Genomic DNA, 11,814 nt, shown 5'->3' on the forward strand with positions numbered 1-11,814 from the left:
TATAGCCTTTCTTTAACCCCACACCAAAACCAACATCAACGTCCAAAAGACCTCCCGATCAATGTCCAAGAGATGCCAAGTCAGGCAAATAAGACCGAGAATAATACACCGATCCCCAGCAAAGAAGAGGATCGTAAGATTGGGAATGAATCGATGATCAAAGGAATCTCCAGAAGAGAGGGTCGTATCTACAACACCCCGATTCCTCGAAAGAAATAAAAGGAGAGAGTCTTATCGGTGAAAACCTTCACAGGCACCGAGAGGCGATGTAAGATGAGGAATATGAAATGAGAGAGTCTTATTGGTGAAAACCTTCACAGGCACCATAAGGCGCCGGGAGATGAGAGAAAAGAGAGAGTCTCATTAGTGAAAACCCCTCGAAGGGCACTATGAGGCGACAAGACAAATCAACAAAAGCTACCACATTCGCAACGAAATGGACACTCATTTATCATCCCCAGCAAGTCAGACCATCAGGCAAATCGATTGATACAAATAGACTGGGTCGGGAATCTATGGTGCACGACATGATCACGAGGACCAGTCATGTCCTCCAGGTAAGTTCTTCTGAGTTTCTTCTCCCACCAAATATTGGTTCAGAAAGATTTTCTCCTTTTCTATCTTTTATTTTCTCTTCCTAAAAATTTGTCTTGAAAAGAATTTTTCAAAGCTTACTACCAGAGACCGAAGGGGAGTTCATCCAATGCAGGATAACACAAACAGTCTTAAAAGTCGGCCCTAGGCAATGCAATAATCGTGCCTCGCAGTTTTGGAGGAAGTAAGCTCCAAAGGGAATAGTTTCAGGAGTAAAAGCAGATTCCCACAGTATGTGCTTAAAGAAAAGCAGAAAAGGGAACAAATTGAAAACCAGCCCCAGCAGGCTAGAGACCCCCAGCAGGCAATTTTGTCCACTAACCAATTATGGGGACATAGAGCAAGAAAAGGGGAAGAGAGGAAAAATCATCCGCCGGAAAGGCACCCTCTACCACCACGATTAAAACTAATTAAATCCTTTTGTCTGCTGCAGGAAAACAAAGGATTGATGATGGCAGCGAGAGGCAACGCCAGGGAAGTCACCAAAAACCGGGGCAGAAAATTTTCTACCGATTGTCAAAATTTTCTCGGAAGAACGGGGAAACAATTTCAAATACATTTAAGTTCTAGGCCGCCCACCAGTATAATGCGGGAATACATTTTGTCTGTTCATTCCATATTCTAGGTCGCCCACTAGTAAAATGCGGGAATACATTTAAGTTCTAGGTCGCCCACCAGTATAATGCGGGAATACATTTAAGTTCTAGGTCGCCCACCAGTAAAATGCGGGAAGACATTTAAGTTCTAGGTCGCCCACCAGTATAATGCGGGAATACATTTAAGTTCTAGGTCGCCCACCAGTATAATGCGGGAATACATTTTGTCTGTTCATTCCATATTCTAGGTCGCCCACCAGTATAATGCGGGAATACATTTAAGTTCTAGGTCGCCCACCAGTAAAATGCGGGAATACTTTTAAGTTCTAGGTCGCCCACCAGTAAAATGCGGGAATACATTTAAGTTCTAGGTCGCCCACCAGTAAAATGCGGGAATACTTTTAAGTTCTAGGTCGCCCACCAGTATAATGCGGGAATACTTTTAAGTTCTAGGTCGCCCACCAGTAAAATGCGGGAATACATTTAAGTTCTAGGTCGCCCACCAGTAAAATGCGGGAATACATTTAAGTTCTAGGTCGCCCACCAGTAAAATGCAGGAATACATTTAAGTTCTAGGTCGCCCACCAGTAAAATGCGGGAATACTTTTAAATTCTAGGTCGCCCACCAGTATAATACGGGAATACATTTAAGTTCTAGGTCGCCCACCAGTATAATGCGGGAATACATTTTGTCTGTTCATTCCATATTCTAGGTCGCCCACCAGTAAAATGCGGGAATACATTTAAGTTCTAGGTCGCCCACCAGTAAAATGCGGGAATACTTTTAAGTTCTAGGTCGCCCACCAGTAAAATGCAGGAATACATTTAAGTTCTAGGTCGCCCACCAGTAAAATGCGGGAATACTTTTAAGTTCTAGGTCGCCCACCAGTATAATGCGGGAATACATTTAAGTTCTAGGTCGCCCACCAGTATAATGCGAGAATACATTTTAAGTTCTAGGTCGCCCACCAGTATAATGCGGGAATACTTTTAAGTTCTAGGTCGCCCACCAGTATAATGCGGGAATACATTTAAGTTCTAGGTCGCCCACCAGTAAAATGCGGGAATACATTTAAGTTCTAGGTCGCCCACCAGTAAAATGCGGGAATACTTTTAAATTCTAGGTCGCCCACCAGTAAAATGCGGGAATACATTTAAGTTCTAGGTCGCCCACCAGTAAAATGCGGGAATACTTTTAAATTCTAGGTCGCCCACCAGTAAAATGCGGGAATACATTTAAGTTCTAGGTCGCCCACCAGTAAAATGCGGGAATACATTTAAGTTCTAGGTCGCCCACCAGTAAAATGCGGGAATACTTTTAAGTTCTAGGTCGCCCACCAGTAAAATGCGGGAATACTTTTAAGTTCTAGGTCGCCCACCAGTAAAATGCGGGAATACTTTTAAGTTCTAGGTCGCCCACCAGTAAAATGCGGGAATACTTTTAAGTTCTAGGTCGCCCACCAGTAAAATGCGGGAATACATTTAAGTTCTAGGTCGCCCACCAGTAAAATGCGGGAATACATTTAAGTTCTAGGTCGCCCACTAGTAAAATGCGGGAATACATTTAAGTTCTAGGTCGCCCACCAGTAAAATGCGGGAATACATTTAAGTTCTAGGTCGCCCACCAGTATAATGCGGGAATACTTTTAAGTTCTAGGTCGCCCACCAGTATAATGCGGGAATACATTTTGTCTGTTCATTCCATATTCTAGGTCGCCCACAAGTATAAATGCAGGCATGTCATTACCAATAGGAGACGCGCTTCCTCAGTTTAGTTTCACCATAGGAGACGCACTTCCTAAGTTTAATCTTACCAATAGGAGACCCGCCTGTAGAACGGAGTTTGTTGTAGGACAAAGAAAAGAAGAAATCAGGCGTCCACCTGGAGAACAAGGACAAAGAAAAATAGAAATCAGGCGTCCACCTGGAGAACAAGGACAAAGAAAAGAAGTAATCAGGCGTCCACCGGGAGAATAAGGACAAAGGAAGGAAGAAATCAGGCATCCACATGGAGAACAAGGATAAAAGAAATAGAAATCAGGCACCCACCTGGAGAATAAGGGAATACAATTGAAGTATTGAAGTCAAAAGCCCGCTCATATGAGAAAGGAGCACACTTAGAATCAATGAAGCAGAGGAATACAACAGGAATCCCCAGCAGGAAGCAATAAAAATCCCCAGCATTCACAAAAGGCTGGTCAAAAAAGACAACAAGAAAACAAGAGGGGAAAAAGAACCCAAGGTACGGAAGCGGAGAACAGATGTGGTCCGCTCAAGAACTAGCACCTACAACTAGCAGTATCAAGGTTCAAATCTGAAGTCTGTATGAAGCACCATTCAAGACTCAAGACCAAGTTTCAGAAGACTTACAGATAGGAATCCCTGTAACTAGTAGCTGATAGGCTTAGTTAGTCTTTTTCAGTCTTCATTTTTTGTTGTAACGATAGGACCGCGGACCGGAACCTCAACGGAACGACACCTCGATCGGCTCCTCACCTCGGTACACTCTACCATCTCTCGCATTTCCGAACTACACGGGGCCTGATTCCTGTATAACCAAGGATATGTAGGCAGCTCAGATACCAGGGCTCGGTCACATTCCTTTCCTTTCCGTAGTGTAGTCCCCTCTAAATAATGGTTGGGTCAAAAACACGTCTAGTCGTTCTTTGTCGGAAAACTCTTCGTGTTTCCAGTCAAAGAGGGGCAGCTGTAAGCACGTGATTTTTGACCCTCCCCGAGGATTTTCACATTTTTTTTAGCATAAATATGTAATTGGGTCTAATACAGTCATTTTAACTATTTTACTTTATTTCGTTGCAAAAAGAAAAATCACAAAAATATATATATAAATTTTAGTTTATGTATTTCTCATAAACTTGAAAAATACAAAAATTGTACTTTATTTTGGTACTTTATATAAATTCGAAAATTACAAAAAATATAATTCTATTAATGTTTTGTAGTCGTTTTAATTTTGGAAAAATACAAAAAAATATTACTTTATATTTTGTCTTTATAAAAAAAACAAAAATTACAAAAAATAGTTTTATTAATATTTTATAGTCATTTTAACTTTGAAAAATACAAAAAATATTACTTCATATTTTATCTTAATATTTACGAAAATTACAAAAAATAGTTTTATTAATATTTTGTAGCTATTTTAAATCTTGAAAAATATTTAAAAAGATATAGTTTTGTTAAATACTAGTCTTATTTTTTTTTTTTGGTAGTTATTTTGCTTACATAGGACTAGTTAAGCAACGTGTTCCTATTTCTCGGGTCCGGGCAAAAGAATAATGTTCGGGTTCAAATCACCCGCTTTTAGGCCTAATTTCGGACCTAGCCCATAATAATCCGAGTCCACCACACATGAGGGGACACGCGTGGGGAACACAGACGAAACACGATACACGGGGAACACCACCACGCGTGGGGGACACAAGTCTCGAACCCCACCACGCGTGGGGCTCATTTGTCTTGGCAAAAATTATACAAATGCACGGACAAACAAGCGAAGAGGGAGGACTTTTTTTTGAAAAATTGGAGAAGAGACTACTGTAGATCTTCTTCTTCAAAAGAAGAAGAAGAAAAAACCCTACTGAGCCTAGTCCCAAAACCAGTGGAAACCATTTCCCTCCGTCACCTTCACCAAACGTCTGAAACCACCTGCTGAGCAAGCAAAACCCAGCAGCCATCGTCTTCTTCCTCTCCTTAGCAAACCAGAGAAACCCTACCCAAACCCCACGTCCAAACACCATCCGCAACCACCACCACCACCCTCGTCGCAACTCCCCAGCTCCGCCATCGTCAACCTACCACCCAAACACCACCACCGCAGCTTCAGCCTCCTCCGCCATCGTCGACCGCTGACCACCAAGCTTCCAGCGAACCTCCATAACTGCCCAAGACACCACGACCAACAGCTCCCCCCTTGTCGTCAAACAACCACTTCCACCTTCACCACCGAGCAACCAGCCCCCTCGTCGTCATTTCCAGACGACAACCAAACAACCCGTCACCTCCACGTCCAAACACCATCGCCCAAACACCACATCCATCAACACCCTGAAACCACCACCCGGACAGTCCCGACCGTAGCGGCTTCACCATTTTTTAGTCCGACGAGCAGCTGTTGCTGCGTGCCAAGCAGCTGTGGCTGCATTTCTGAGCAGCTGTCGTTGCGCGTCTTAACCTTCCCATCGTGACCCATCTCCGACCTGCTGCATCGTCCAACCAGCTTCCCCCCGTTGTTGCTGTCCTCCACCAAACAGACCATCGACCATCTTAGCCCAGTTCCCTCCATCTCGTCACCTTGGTTGTTCCCCGTCGATAGCCCAGTTCCTCCGCATCAACCAAACAATCCTTGGTTGTTGACAGTTGTGGGTCCGAGCTTTCTATTTCCATCGAGGTCGTCTTTGGTTCATCGAGGTCCGGTACGTCGAGGTGTTCGTCCGAGGTTTCATCATTGTTCCTCGTCGAGTGAGGTCCGGTTCGAGTTCCGTAGGAGGCACTGTTTGTCGTTCTAGGTTTGTCGAGGTTCGAAGGTTGGTGTTCTTCGTCCTTTGTTTCATTTCATTCGTTTTGCATATTATGGTTCAAGGCAAAAAAAATGAGAATATTCGATATTTATGAATGTCAACAAATGCAATTTTTTGTTGTTGTGTTAAAATGTTTATTCCATGTTTAGACTGCATGCTTAAAGTAAATATGAGCATATGAACGAGGTTATTCTATTTTTCATTTTACCATGGATATTATTACCTGTTAGAATCGTTGTTTTTTTGTTTAACCTCAGATGATTTCATTGGTAGAAAATCGTAGTTGCCTTAAGTCTGCCCTCAAATAATAAAAACGAGACGAGCTTCGCCAAATAAAAATGTACAGGTTGCGGAGCCCTCACAAAATATATGTATTAAATACTTAGATTCCGGGACGGGCCGTTTTAGCAAATTTCACGGCCCTACCCAAAATAATAATGCGCTAGTTGCTTTAGGCGCTCCTTTAATAATTTAATTTTCCTAAACTCGAGTGCACATTTATGTGACCCAAATCTAAATCTCAACGGAATCGAAATGTGTCTCTAATCACGGGTATATTGATTATGGCGTGGCCCGAGATGTATTTCCATGACGTTGCAAATTCTTTTAAAAATAATGAATGAGACGAGCCTCGACAAACAAAAATGTAGAAGCTGCGGGGCCCTCTAAATGTTATATATTAAAAATACTTAGAATTCGGGACATGCCGTTTAGCAAATTTTGCGGCCTTCTCCAAAATTACAATACGTTAGTTGCTTTAGGTGCGTCTTAATAACGTATTTTTCTTAATTCGGGTGCACATTTATGTGACCCAAATCCAAATCTCAACCGAGTCGAGATATGTCAATCACCACGGGTGCATTGATGTAACGTGGTTTGAGATATATTTTCACGACATTGCAATTCTCGTAAAAAAATAAATAATAAAAGCGGTCAAGAGTTTAAAACTTGCACATAGGTTTTAACATGTATAAAATCAGATAATCAAGCCAAATATAACAGTTGAGCGACCGTGCTAGAACCACGGAACTCGGGAATGCCTAACACCTTCTCCCGGGTTAACAGAATTCCCTATCCGGATTTCTGGTACGCAGACCATAATATAGAGTCATTCTTTTCCTCGATTCGGGATTAAAATTGGTGACTTGGGACACCCTAAATCTCCCAAGTGGCGACTCTGAAATAAATAAACCAATCCCCTTTCGATTGTCCTTTAATTGGAAAAAACTCCCTTGCGCCCTCGCGGATGCGGAAAAAGGAGGTGTGACAGATGTCACGTTCGCATAGTGTAGTTTTGGAAGCTTGGAATTTTTCCCTTCGCGATCGCGATGAAGAAATTACAGGACTGGGCAGTGAGGTTTATAAACATTTCATTCGCGAGTCTTAGCCATTTTTCCACTATAGCTGAGTATTTTGGGAGCTCTTTGGGAGAAATTGAAGAGGGATTCAAGGAGGATTGATTGGAGGTAAGTTTTATGAACCAAAAATGTGATTATATTGTGAAATTAACCTAGAAATTCTTGGAAATTTAGCTAAAAATGGAAGAACTAGGGCTTGGGATTTTGAGATTTTAAATTGGGATTTGAAGGGCTATTTGAGGTCGTATTTGAGAGTTCTTGATATGTATGAACTCCTAGAAGAATAAGGAACATGTTGATGTGAAAATTTCTGAGTTTCGAGAAGTGGGCCCGAGGCTCGGGTTTTGCTAATTTTGGAATTTTTGATATTTTTCGATTGTTTTCACTTGGGTTTCGTTCCCTTAACCTATTGTGACGTACTCGTTCTGGTTTTGGTCAGATTCGACATGCGAGGAGGCCGATTTGAGAGGCAAGGGCATAGCGAGCTAGAGCTTTAGCCGGTTCGAGGTGAGTAACTATTGTAAATGATATCCTGAGGGTTTGAAACCCCGGATTCGTACATCGTAGAGCTATATTGAGGTGAGACACGTGCTTGATAATGAGCGTGGAGTCGTTTACTATTGGGGATTGTGACTTGGTCCGTCCCGATTGACGCTTTTACCGCGTATTTGATTGAAACTTATTTGTTATCATCATTTTTTGGACTGATTGCCATCTTTGGGCTTCGAGCCAACTGTTTGAATCCTCTGGGGATTTTTTTTATCACTATCTCCTTACTGTTTTGACCTACTACTTGAACTCAGTCGTACTGTTTTCCACTGTTTTACAACTCAGCCACTTTTCCTCGGTTTTGAAACTAAAATGATATATTAAATGATGTTTTGGGCTGAGAACTACTGTTTTACTAATGCCCGAGGGCTTATATGATTTCTGGACTGAGTACGACCAAGGGACAGATGTAAGGATACTATGGGATCGGGTTGCGCGCCGTAGCAGTGTTATATTGATATTGATATGAGGCAGATGACCTAGATTTGATGCCATGATATGACTTGATATTGCGCTTGGGTCGTAAGGGGCCCCTCCCGGAGTCTGCACACCCCCAGTTAGTGTCGTCGACGAAATATATGGATCGAGCTGTACGCCGCAACGATATATGGATCGGGCTGCACGCCGCAGCGGTGCTGGCACTGTTCTATGTGTTATTTTATTTCATTTGTCTACCATTATCTGTTGTTTGTGCTACTTCATGTAATATCTATCTGATCGCCTGTCATTATTTGTTAATTGAGTTTTGTGCCCGAGGGGCGGATTTCCGTACTTATCTGCACTATTGTTTGCACTCATTTGAGTAACCGTTGAAAAAATTATTTTAAAAAGAGGTTTAAATTGTGCTAAGATGTTTTTCCAAGGATTTCACAGTTTCACTGCTTTTATTCAATGGGTTTTAGACTGCTTTATACAACATGTTGATGCACTTTTCGTGATTTCTTACTGCTCAGTTATTATTTACCTTTATTACTCACTGAGTTGGAGTACTCACTTTACTCCCTGCACCTCGTGTGCATATGCAGGTATTTATTCACCCGGTAGCGGATTTTGAGCTGGTCGGAGGCTAAGTTATCGGAGTTTAGTGAGGTGACTGCCAGCGTTCGCAGCACCGCATTTCTCCCTTTTGTTTACCAGTCCTATTTTATATGTTTCAGGCCTTGCAGTTGTATTTATACTCTAATAGATGCTCGTGATTTGTGACACCCCGGGTTGGGTTGTGTTTGGGTTGTATTCCGCACTTAATAATAAAAACTTTTATTTAAACTGTGGTTATTTAATTATGCTAGAACTGTTTATTAATATTAACTATTCTGAAATGGCGAAATGGGTTGGTTGGCTGGCCTTGTCTTCACGAGAGGCGCCATCACGATCGGATCGGGGTCTGGGTCTTGACAAATCCGCTCAACTTTACCCTAGCCAAATGTATATCTAGAACATTATAAGTTCTATGTACTTGTAATGTCAACAAATACACGTGCAATTAAATCACTTGAAACGCAACTACATGTAACTTTAAATAACAATCATTTACAATAAGTAGCGAAGCCAGGTGCTTTACTGAAGGATATAAAAATTTTAAAAAGTAAATACACAAAGAAGTCAAGAGGATTCAACATATAATATGTATAAATAAAAAAAGAGAAATTTTCATAAAACACTATCTTTTAGTGGTAACTATCTATAGATACCATTTGCTATATTACGGATTGTAGATATGTTTTCTGTTGTTATAAGATGTATTAGATGTATTTAAGCTACTGTATTCATGAATACAATAGCAAAAATAGGCATGAATCAGGGAAGTCCAGCTAATCAGTTGTTGTATTCGAGTGTATTCGACTGTATTCATGGCTTGAAACATGGGATTACAACTGGACAGATTATTATATTCGACTGTATTCACGGCGTGAATAGGGGATTACACTGTTTTTAAATGGAAAGTGAATCAATTAACATAACAAACTCCTAATATAACTCAACAAACTCAATTATAACACACAAAATTTGTATTTCCAGTTATAAAAAAGATTCTCAACTGAAAAACACCCCAAAAATATAGCAATCTTCAGAGAAATTATATAATATATTTGAATACATGAATTATATTAATTAGAAAAAATATATGAATACATTAATGGAATACAATGAGACAGTGAATATAATGAAATACAACGAGATACATTGAAATACAATGAAAAAAGATAATTAATACAATAAAATATATGGAAATACAACGAGATACATTGAAATATATTAACAGAAAATTCAAGTTGCTCAGCCCCAAACTCCGTCGTCTTTGTTCAAGAAAAGACCCTAATTTCCGGTGAATCCGTCGTCGAGCAATGGTGGCAGAATAAGGATTCTGCTAAAGCTTGAATCTTGTATTGAAGATGACGGAAGTTGAGAACCTCGAGTTTATCCAATATTAGGACTCTTCTTTCTCCAGAAGATGATGTCGTCGAGCAATGGTGGCAGGATAAGGACTCTTCTTTCTCCAATATTAACATACCTATAGCTTTACTAATTTAAGACTTGCAACCGTTAATTAAAATGACGACTAATTCTGAAGAAACCAAATTGAGCATGAAGCTTTTGATTGACACCAAGGCTCCTAGTGCTATCTGTCCAAATTGTCGAAACCATATGTCAACATATTTGACGTGGTAACATATATGCATGCTCCGATGGAATTGGAGAAATTGGGATCGGAGAGAACGTAGGTGATGTGGGTGAGAGGAATTTGAGATTGAGCATCGTGTTTTCAGGGAATGGGGGAAGAGAATAGCATGTATTAAAGTAGAGAAACAAAGAAAATAGTATAACTGAATAACGTATTTAGTGGCTTATGGTTAGGAGGTAACTAAAATTAGATATTTTGCTATAAATAATAAAAGGTATTTATAGAATAGAATTTTTTTAAATGGTATTTATTTAAAATAAATAAGGTGTTAACCTCTGCTATAGGAGGTAAAAATTCCATTAAAAAACTTACATATCTAAACAATATAATTTTTTCGGTGAATTGACTTCCCTTGGAGCTATGTGGCTTTGCACTATTTGTAATATTAGCATATAGAACAACAACAGATAATACAACATATATAGTCAGTGTAATTTCGCAAGTAGGATATGAAGAGAATGGAGTATACACATATATTACCCCTATCTTGTGAGGATAGAGAGGTTGTTTCCGATAGACCCTCGGTTAAAGGTAAAATAATATCAACATGTATAACATAAGTACTATTCAAAATATGATTAAATATGTAAATCTAATATCTGTAATTTTATATTGCATGGGTTAAGTTAAAAAAATTATCTAGTCTCACACTACCAGGGGATGTGATGAGATGAATAGGATCCATTCATTATTAACTAGAGGTCTCAAGTCGAGCCATGTAAAAAATTATGACCCCCCCTCGATATACATATTGTCACGACCCGAATTTTCCACCCTCGGAAGTCGTGATGACACCTACTAGTGAAAGCTAGGCAAGCCAACCGTTTGAACAATTTACCTTTTTCTCCATTTTTAATTTCTTTACAAGTGTGAATCAACAGTTATAAACAACGAAAATTTAAGGCAAGCGGAAGAAAACGATAAAACATTTGAATAAATATCCAATACAACATCTTAAGTAAAATCTACCCAGAACTGGCGTCACGCTTCACAGACAGTCTAGACTACAAACAAGGTCTGAAAGATAGCTAATGCACTGTTTCTGAAATAGTATATGAAACAGGATGAAGGAATAGAGGGAGACGCCAGGTCATGCGGACGCCTGCAGGACTACCTCGGAATCCCCAATTGGACTGAAGGCAGCCACCCAAGCTAAGGTCCGAATGATGTTGCTCCAGAATCTGTACACAGTACAGAGTATAGTATCATCACAACCGGCCCCATGTGTTGGTAAGTGCCTAGCCTAACCTCGGCGAAGTAGTGACGAGGCTAGGACCAGACTAGCAAATAAACATGTGCAGTTAAATTATATACAGCGTAAAAGAAGAACAATAATGTACAGTTAAGTATGGGAGGGGGTAACATGTTGCGGGGACATCGAATAATAAGAGAACAACAACAAATAAATATGAGGATCACCAAAGTTCAATTGAAAATAGGAAGAAGGAATCATGCTGCGGGGTACAATAAGTGTCAATAGGAAACCAACAGTT

This window comes from Nicotiana sylvestris, chromosome 10 (assembly GCF_000393655.2).
Source record: "Nicotiana sylvestris chromosome 10, ASM39365v2, whole genome shotgun sequence".
NCBI classification, from domain to species: Eukaryota; Viridiplantae; Streptophyta; class Magnoliopsida; order Solanales; family Solanaceae; genus Nicotiana; species Nicotiana sylvestris.